The 9,860-nt window shown below is 37.6% G+C and overlaps 1 non-coding gene across 1 annotated transcript; it reads left to right on the forward strand.

Moving 5' to 3' along the window:
• Positions 1–9,234: 9,234 nt before the first annotated feature.
• LOC114672544 (U4atac minor spliceosomal RNA) lies at positions 9,235–9,360 on the forward strand. Its single transcript, XR_003722951.2, has one exon. It is a non-coding gene; the product is annotated as a U4atac minor spliceosomal RNA (small nuclear RNA).
• Positions 9,361–9,860: the final 500 nt, after the last annotated feature.

Genomic DNA, 9,860 nt, shown 5'->3' on the forward strand with positions numbered 1-9,860 from the left:
CTCACCAATTTTTTTTTCTAAGAAGCAAGGTCTTTTTTTTTTTTTTCCCAATAACGCAGATGCCAACAGCAATCTATCAAGCGAATGGGAGGTTTGGGTAATAAATCGTTTGCTCCTAGATACGAGAAGTTTCTTACATGGCAACTCCCCCTATGGCCTCCGCTGCCATGGGCTCCGCTCCACTCCCTCTTCTTACTAGTCAAACTCCATCTACCAGCCCCCATTCTTTCCACACCCACAGCATTTCAAACAGGAAGGCTTCTGAGGCAACCAGTTAAAGGTAAGCTGATTAGTGACAGGTTCTGTAATAGTAAAGCCAATGAGATTTGGTGAGATTCATCTGTTACCCCACCCGTCCTGGAAAATAGCTTTTTACAATGGTTATCATCTCAATGTGTGGCACCTGCTACAGAAACCGGCCTCCATACATGCCTATTCCCCAACTCACATCATTATAAAGGCATACTCACTGAAGTTATACTGGCTTCCTCATTACTAGAGTCATGTGTTTCTAAACAAATAAGTCATTTCTGTAACTATTGTAGTTGCTAGCAGCAGAAAGCTCAACGTCCTAAGGGTTTGAAGGGAATGGACTCAGTTCTTGACAAAATGGTATTCGTATAGTTGGGGTGTAGGGAAGTGGTTATTGTGCAGAATGAAGGGAGGAAGGAATAGAGAGTAGTCCACAGGGTCGAGCAAGATACCTTGATTTAGCTGAAGTCAGCAGCTGCCTGATTAATAATGGAAGTGCTGTTAATAAGTGGATGAGGATTGGCTGATGCTTACACCAGTCAGAGGACGTGGCACCCCCAAGTAACCAATAAGACTTCTCAGGCATTCATCCTTTTCCATTGGTTACATGCACCCTGATGAAAAACCCCAAGGCAAATCTGATGATGTCGGCTGGGGCATGCAACTGTCACATACAGAAGATGGCAAGATTCCTCTATTTATCATTTCTGTTGAGCAGTATTGTATTATACACACAAGCAAAGCAACAATATTCCATGTTCATATCTTGCTAGATCACCTAGAAGTTCCAACAAACTTAAAATACGGTCAGGCATTTCCCATGCCCTGCTGAGAAGGAAGAAAGAAAGGGATCTAGTAGTGATTAATCACTATGTTTCATGTGATAGTCACTTTAAAACACTATCACTCAGTCCTCACATCAACTCTGTGGATAGTGTAATTATTTCATTCACTGACGAGGAAACTGACAATCAAGGTGAGTTGAGTAACCAAATTAGAGATCACCACACATCTAACAAGGCAAGGGAAGAAAGCTCACATTTAGTGAGCACCCTTGTTTCAGAGACTATGCTTAACTTATTACATATCTACTTCCAAATAACCCTATGCTATGCATAATATTTTCTCCATATTATAGATGAAAGTGAGATTCAGGAAACTTAAGTAACTTGTTCAAAGTCACAAAGCTGGTAAATGGAGGAGCTGGAATTCAGACTCAAACCAGTGTGACGTCCAAAGCTCATGCTGTTTCCCCTGCCACTGATGCCTCAAATATTAGCCTGGGATAGAAGAATGAACATTTAGTTATCAGCCTTATTCCCAATAGAATAATACACAGTATATCCTCAATCCCTATAAGCTTACCTCAGAAAAATTTACCTTGGCGTGTGTATAAAGACTGTCCATGATCGGGCATAATGACAAAGTCCCATTTGTCTAAAGGAAACCATTGCAGACATTTCATGGAGGATCACAAATAATAAGCCTCTAGGTCTGATCTTCAAGTCAGACCTCATGAGCGATGTTGATTTGCTTAATGTTTCAAAGGCAGCAAAAGTGAAAGACAGGAAATTCCCAGGGCTTATTCTCATTCTAGCTTCTTACTATTAAGTCTAAGATTATTTCTGAATGTAATCATCAAATCTATCATTTTCAACTGATTTGACCATTTTAGTGTGTGGCATTTATTTACTCAATAAATATTAATTGAGTGTTTACTAGGCATCAGGCAATGTGCTCTGTGTTAACCATCCACCGGTGTTTGTGCAATTGACAGAGTAATGCTGCCATTCATTGTTTAGGGAACATCAGAGAAGAAGGAGAAAAAGAAGGAAGAGAGGGAGGATGGAATGAAGTGGGTGGATTTGGCAGACTAAACTGAGTCTGAGGTGCCTGCAGAAGCACCTGCTGGTGCTTCCTGATAAGTAATTAGAATTATGGGTCTAGCTTTCCGGAGACAATCTGGACTAAAAATATAGACTCAGGATGGACTCACATATGGCAGATGGTAACTCAAGTCATGGCAGTAACTGAGATCATCTGGGGAAACAGGGCAAAATGAGAAAAGAACGGGACTTAGAATAGCAGAGACCAGAAGAACCTAATGTTTAAGGGATATTTGGGATCAAGTATGTTCCCCAATTTCGTATGTGGCAAAGTAGGCCACCCTTTTCATTAATTCGCTAATTTATCCAACCAGCCCTTCCCATCACTTCCTATATGTTAAGTGCTCATAATGCAAGCATGAGTAACATATGATTCCTTGCCTTGGGGGGATATAATAGAGGAGAATTCAAATATATTTATATACAAAAAGCTGTCTATATTCTTTCCGAAGGAAAAAAAGATTGGTGAGACAGGCTCATAGTGGAAATCATTTTTTAAACTTAATTAATTTATTTATTTATTTTTGAGACAGAGTTTTGCTCGTTGCCCAGGCTGGAGTATAATGGCATTATCTTGGCTCACTACAACCTCTGCCTCCAGGTTCGAGCAATTCTTCTCCCTCAGCCTCCCAAGTAGCTGAGATTACAGGCACCCACCACCACATCCAGCTAATTTTTGTATTTTTAGTAGAGATGAGGTTTCACCACGTTGGCCAGGCTGATCTGAAACTCTTGACCTCAGGCGATCCACCCACCTCAGCCTCCCAAAGTGCTGGGATTACAGGTGTAAGCCACTGTGCCCAGCTGATTTTTTTTTTTTTTAATTTTTTACTTCCATAGATCATTGGGGAACCGGTGGTGTTTGGTTACATGACGAAGTTCTTTAGTGGTGATTTGTGAGATTTTTGGTGCACTCATCACCTGAGCAGTATACACTGCACCCAATTTGTAATCTTTTATCACTCATCCCCTTTATACCCTTTCCCCCTGAGTCCCCAAGGTCCATTGTATCATTCTTACGGCTTTGCATCCTCATAACTTAGCTACCACTTACGAGTGAGAATATATGATGTTTGGTTTTCCATTCCTGAGTTACTTCACCAAGAATAATAGTCTCCAATGTCATCCAGGTTGCTGCAAATGCCATAATTTATTCCTTTTATGACTGAGTAATATTCTATTATGAGTGTGTGTGTGTATATATGTGTGTGTATATATATACATATATATACACATATATGATGTATATATATATATATCAGTTTCTTTATCCACTTGTTGATTGATGAGCATTTGAGTTGGTCCCACATTTTTGCAATTGTGAATTATGCACTATAAACATGAGTGTGCAAATATCTTTTTCGTATAATGACTTCTTTTCCTTTGAGTCGACGCCCAGTAGTGGGATTGCTGGATCAAATGGTAGTTCTACTTTTAGAACTTTAAGGAATCTTCACACTGTTTTCCATGATGGTTGAACTAGTTTACATTCCCACCAGCAGTGTAGAAGTGTTCCCTCTCTGTTGCATCCCTGCCAACATCTATTATTTTTTGATTTTTTGATTATGGCCATACTTGCAGGAGTAAGGTAGTATCACATTGTGGTTTTGGTTTGCATTTCCCTGATCATTAGTGATGTTGAGCATTTTTTCACATGTGTATTGACCATTTATATATCTTCTTTTGAGAATTATCTATTCATGTCCTTAGCCCACTTTGTGATGGGATTGTTTATTTCTTGCTAATTTCTTTGAGTTTGTTGTAGATTCTGGATATTAGTCCTTTGTCAGGTGTACAGATTGTGCAGATTTTCTCCCACTCTGTGGGTTGTCTTTTTACTCTGCTGACTATTCCTTTTGCTGTGCAAAATCTCCTTAGTTTAATTAAGCCCAGGCTATTTATCTTTGTTTCTTGTTTTGTTTTGTTTTGTTGAGATGAAGTCTCGCTCTTGTCCCCCAGGCTGGAGTGCAATGGCACAATCTCAGCTCACTGCAACCTCCACCTCCCAGGTTGAAGCGATTCTCCTGCCTCAGCCTCCCAAGTACCTGGGATTACAGGCACCTGCCACCACGCCTGGCTAATTTGTATATTTTTAGTAGAGACAGGTTTTCACCATGTTGGCCAGGCTGGTCTTGAACTCATGACCTCAGGTGATCCGCCTGCCTCAGTCTCCCAAAGTGCTGGGATTACAGGTGTGAGCCATCATGCCCAGCCTTATCTTTGTTTTTATTGCATTTGCTTTTGGGTTCCTGGTCATGAAATCCTTGCCTAAGCCAATGGCTAGAAGGGTTTTTCTGATGTTACCTTCTAGAATTTTTATAGTCTCAGGTCTTAGATTTAAGTTCTTGATCCAGCTTGAGTTGATTTTTGTATAAGGTGAGAGATGAGGATCCAGTTTCATTCTCCTACATATGGCTTGCCAATTATCCCAGCACTATTTGTTGAATAGGGCATCCTTTCCCCACTTTATGTTTTTGTTTGCTTTGTTGAAGATCAGTTGGCTGTAAGTATTTGGGTTTATTTCTGGGTTCCCTATTCTGTTCCATTGGTCTATGTTCCTATTTTTATATCAGTACCATGCTGTTTTGGTGACTATGGCCTTATAGTATAGTTTAAAATCAGGTAATGTGATGCCTCCAGATTTGTTCTTTTTGTTCAGTCATGCTTGGGCTATTGCAGGCTCTTTTTCGGTTCTATATGAATTTTAGAATTGTTTTTTCTAGTTCTGTGAAGAATGACAGTGGTATTTTGATGGTAATTGCCTTGAATTTGTAGATTGCTTTTGGCAGTATGGTTGAAAATAATATTTAAATTGGACCTTGGGTAATGAATAGGGTGGAAAATAAGAGAAATCTGACTCTGTATCTTTTACACAATGCAGATACTTCATAAACACTAACAATGGGATAGACCAAAAACATGCTAAGAAAAAACAGAATATAATGGAAGAGTAAACTTGGGAACCATGCAAATGAGGTGAGCATGAGGATCACCAGGGAAATGTATAAAAGAAAGAAGAATGGAAATAAAGTTTTTTTAAAAAATAAGAAAAGAAAAGAATAACTGTATTCCTAAAGGAAATGATTTTATTAACAAGGGAAAAGCACTGGAAAGAGCAGTTTGCGAAAGTTTCCTTAGAATCCCAGGGAGGATAAAACATCTAATTTCGGAAGTTGGAAACAGCATATTAGCCAAGATTCTCTAATTTGGACTAATGAAAGCAAATTCAAAGTATAAGAAAAAAAGTGGAGCCATGGTGTTTGTTACATGAATGATGTGGTATCTCACAGAATTCAAAAGAAGGGATAGAGTTGGATCTCAGGAAGAGATTGAAAGTATGAACTGGAAAACCATTAGGAAGCCAAGTCTGACTCTACCTCTCTCTCTCTCATCCTTGCCTCTCTGCATCAAACTTCTCCCTTTGCTAATAAACTTTCTCTGCTTCTCAGTTCACAAGTTAGAATGTGGGTGCAAAACAGCTTGGGAGTTTGGATGTTCCAATTCCTTTCCACACGGTTCTTACTACATGATTTCTGAAACCAGATTCCATATTAAAAGACAAGAAAATGCAACAGGCTCACTGTGGGTCAGCTTTCTGCCTTTGGCACAATAACATAGCTGGGAGACAGGGCACGTGATGGTAGAAATTAGACAAGCAGAGCAGAAAGAATGTAGATAGCTTTTTGTATGTAAATCTATTCTAATTCTCCTGTATGGCTTGTGGATTGGACATATACTCTCATATATCCAGCATATATCCAGAATATGCTCTGAAATTGTGACTTTGACCTGAAACCAAGCTTGTACATGTAACCTATCACAACAGGTATCATTTCTTTAAAAAATGGAAGAGTATAATCCTTGGGATATATACCCAGTAATGGGATCACTGGGTCAAATAGTATTTCTAGTTCTAGATCCTTGAGGAATCACCACACGGTCTTCCACAATGGTTGAACTAGTCTACACTCCCACCAACAGTGTAAAAGCATTCCTATTTCTCCACATCCTCTCCAGCATCTGTTGTTTCCTGACTTTTTAATGATCGCCATTTTAACTGGCGTGAGATGGTATCTCATTATGGTTTTGATTTGCATTTCTCTGATGACCAGTGTTGATGAGCATTTTTTCATGTGTCTGTTGGCTACATAAATGTCTTCTTTTGAGAAGTGTCTGTTCATATCCTTTGTCCACTTTTTGATGCGGTTGTTTTTTTCTTGTAAATTTGTTTAAGTTCTTTGTAGATTCTGGATAGTGGCACATATACACCATGGAATACTACGCAGCCATAAAAAGAATGAGTTCATGTCCTTTTCAGGGACATGGATGCAGCTGGAAACCATCATTCTGAGTAAACTATCAGAAGGACAGAAAACCAAACACCGCATGTTCTCATTTGTAGGTGGGAATTGAACAACAAGAACACTCGGACACAGGGCGGGGAACATGACACCCTGGGGCCTGCCATGGAGTAGGGGGCAGGGGGAGGGATAGCATTAGGAGAAATACCTAACGTAAATGACCAGTTAATGGGTATAGCAAACCAACATGGCACATGTATACCTATGTAACAAACCTGCACGTTGTGCACATATACCCTAGAACTTAAAGTATAATAATTTTTAAAAAAGAGTGGAAGACTGAGAACTGGAAGACTGAGAACTAACTGAACCACAGGATTAAATCAGGTGAAAGTAGGAGAAAAATGATTTGTATTGAGCTTGGCAAAATTAGTGCCTGAAGCCATGCTAAACACCTTATAATTTGTTTCGCTGACATTGATCACATTCAGAAAGAGCAGCTGATAGCAGTCAAGACAGCAGGGCCAGATTTAGGGTGAGGCGAGTGAGGCAGGGTCATGTGAATGCAGGACAAAATCCTCTATCTTTATTTATATTGTTGATATTTTGTTCATCATGGATTGTTGTGTGAATGTCTACTTCTAAAATATTGCATAAAGGTATTATTTATCTTGATTTCCAAAGTCTTGGTGTCTCCTTAAGTTTTGCAGCTGGAGCATATGCCTCACTCACTTCATTCTCATCCACCACTCTGCTACACAGTTAGAAAAACATGTGATGACATGGACAGCACCTAGTATAAAGAGAAGCTTGAAAGAATTCAGAAAAGTCAACTTAAGGTTTATTACTGTCCAATGAGTGCACAGTGAGGGTGCTACTGCTAACACCTACACAAGACACCACCATCAACTAGAGCTTTACTTTACTTTGGTGCTATTTTTGGAAAAATGAAAACCAGATTTTCCATGATAAAGAAAACAATAAAAAAAAATTTTTTAAATATTTATAGAGCTAAAACTATAAAGTGCCTAAAGTAAAACATAAGATAAAATCTTCGTGATCTTGAGTTAAGTAAAGATTTTTTATATAGGACAAAAAAATTATGAACTATAAAAGAAAAACCTGATAACTTAAAATTTATCAAAATTTAAAGCTTCTGCTTTTCAGAAGACACTGTAAGAAAATTAGTTGACAAGCTACATACTAGGAGAAAATATTGGCAAAACTTATACCTGATAAAGAACATATTTAGAATATATAAAGAGCTTTCAAAATTCAATAAGAAAATCCATTAGCAAAAAGTACAAAATATTTGAATATACATCTCACCAAAGAAAATATACATGTCAAATAAGTGCTGAAAAAGAGACTCAACATGATTAGTCAAGATTGGAATCAACAGAAACATTTTAAAAAAAAAAAACTCGAACTCTATGGCAATAACACAAGAGAAGTGGTTAATATGGAGAAACCTTTGTTTGTATGTGGCTCTGGTGTTTTGTCAAAAGTGAACTGACTGATCATCCATATAGAAAATCCCAAATAATCTGCAGGAAAATATACGAGAACTAGTAAGTGAATTTAGCAAGGCTGCAGGACACAAGTGTTGTGGGTTGAACTGTGTCTCCCCAAAATATATGTTCAAGTCCTCACCTCCAGTACCTGTGAATGTGACCTTATTTGAAAATAGGGTCTTTGCAGATGTAATGAGTTACGATGAAGACTTACTAGATCAGGGTGAGTCTTTAATTCGGTGACTGCCGTTTTTACACGAAGAGGGAAATTTGGACACAGAGACTAACCCAGAGGGAGAATGCCACGTAGCAGTAGAGGCAGAGACTGGAATGATGCAGCTACAAGACAGGACTGTCAGGCATTGCTGACAACCACCAGAGGCTAGGAGAGAGGCATGGGACATGCTTTCCTCAGAGCCTCCAGAAAGAACCATATTTGCTGGCACTTTGATTCTGGACTTCCAGCCTTTCAGAACTGTGAAAGAATAAATTTATGTTGTTTTAAGCCCTCCAGTTTGTGACAGTTTGTGATAGCAGCCCTAGAAATTACAAGGTCAACATATAAAAGTTATTTGTGTTTCTAAATAATAGCAATGAATAACTGAAAACCAAAATTTTTAAACATTATTTAAAATAGCCTCAAAACTATAAAATATTTCATGATATATCTAACAAAGTGTGTCCGAAGTTCATACACTGAAGACTACAAAATATTGCTGAAAGGTATTAAAGAAGATTGAAGTCAATGTAAAGATAAACTGTGTATGTGTATCAGAAGGCCCAGTATTGTTGAGGCAATTCTACCCAAATTGACCTATAGGTTTAATGCAATCCCGTGCAAAATTCCAGCAAGTTTTTAGAAATTGACAAACTGACTCTAACATTTATATGGAAATGCAAAGGACCTAGGATAAACAGTTTTGGAAAAGAAAAATAATTTGGAGGAATTATACCACCTGACTTCCAGACTTATTACAAAGCTACAGTAATCAGTCAGTGTGGTAGATTATTGGCATAAGCATAGTCATATCGACCCATGGGAACAGTAATAGGCCTACATATATACAGTCAATTGATTTGCACTGCAGGAGCCAAGTTATTTCAATGAGGATAGGATAGTGTTTTAAAGCCAAAAGCCTCTAAAACGATTGATAGCCACATGAAAAAAAAACAAAACAAAAACAAACAAACAAACAAAAAACTTCAACCTTTACCTTGCACCCTACACAAAAATTACCTTGAAATGGATTATAGCCATGAATTTAAAGATTTATAGAGCTAACTATTCCTCCCTTGGGGTTGCGCTACTATTCAATGAGTGCTTGGTGAGGGCGCTACTGCTAATACCTACACAACACACCTACATCAACTAGAGCTTTGCTTTACTTTGGTGCAATTTTTGGAAAAATAAAAACCTGATTTTCCATGACAGTAAAAAAATAAAACAATAAATAAAATTTAAAAATAATATATACATCTAAATCTATAAAATGCCTAAAGTAGAACCTAAGATAAAATCTTCATGATCTTGAGTTAAGCAAAAATTTTTTATATAGGACAAAAAATTATGAACTATAAAAGAAAAAACTGGTAACTTGAAATTTATCGAAATTTAAAACTTCTGCTTTTCAAAAGACACCATAAGAAAATTAGTAGACAAGCTAAAATATGTAGCTAAAATATGTAGCTTGTCTACTAATTTAACAAAACTTATACCTGATAAAGAACATATTTAGAATATATAAAGAACTCTCAAAATTCAATAAGACAATCCATTAGTAAAAAGTGCAAAATGTTTGAATATACATCTCACTAAAGAAAATATACATGTCAAATAAGCACTGAAAAAGAGGCTTAACATGATTATTTATTAGAGGAATGTAAGTTAAAGTCACAATGAAATGCCA

Source organism: Macaca mulatta, chromosome 14, assembly GCF_049350105.2.
Source record: "Macaca mulatta isolate MMU2019108-1 chromosome 14, T2T-MMU8v2.0, whole genome shotgun sequence".
NCBI classification, from domain to species: Eukaryota; Metazoa; Chordata; class Mammalia; order Primates; family Cercopithecidae; genus Macaca; species Macaca mulatta.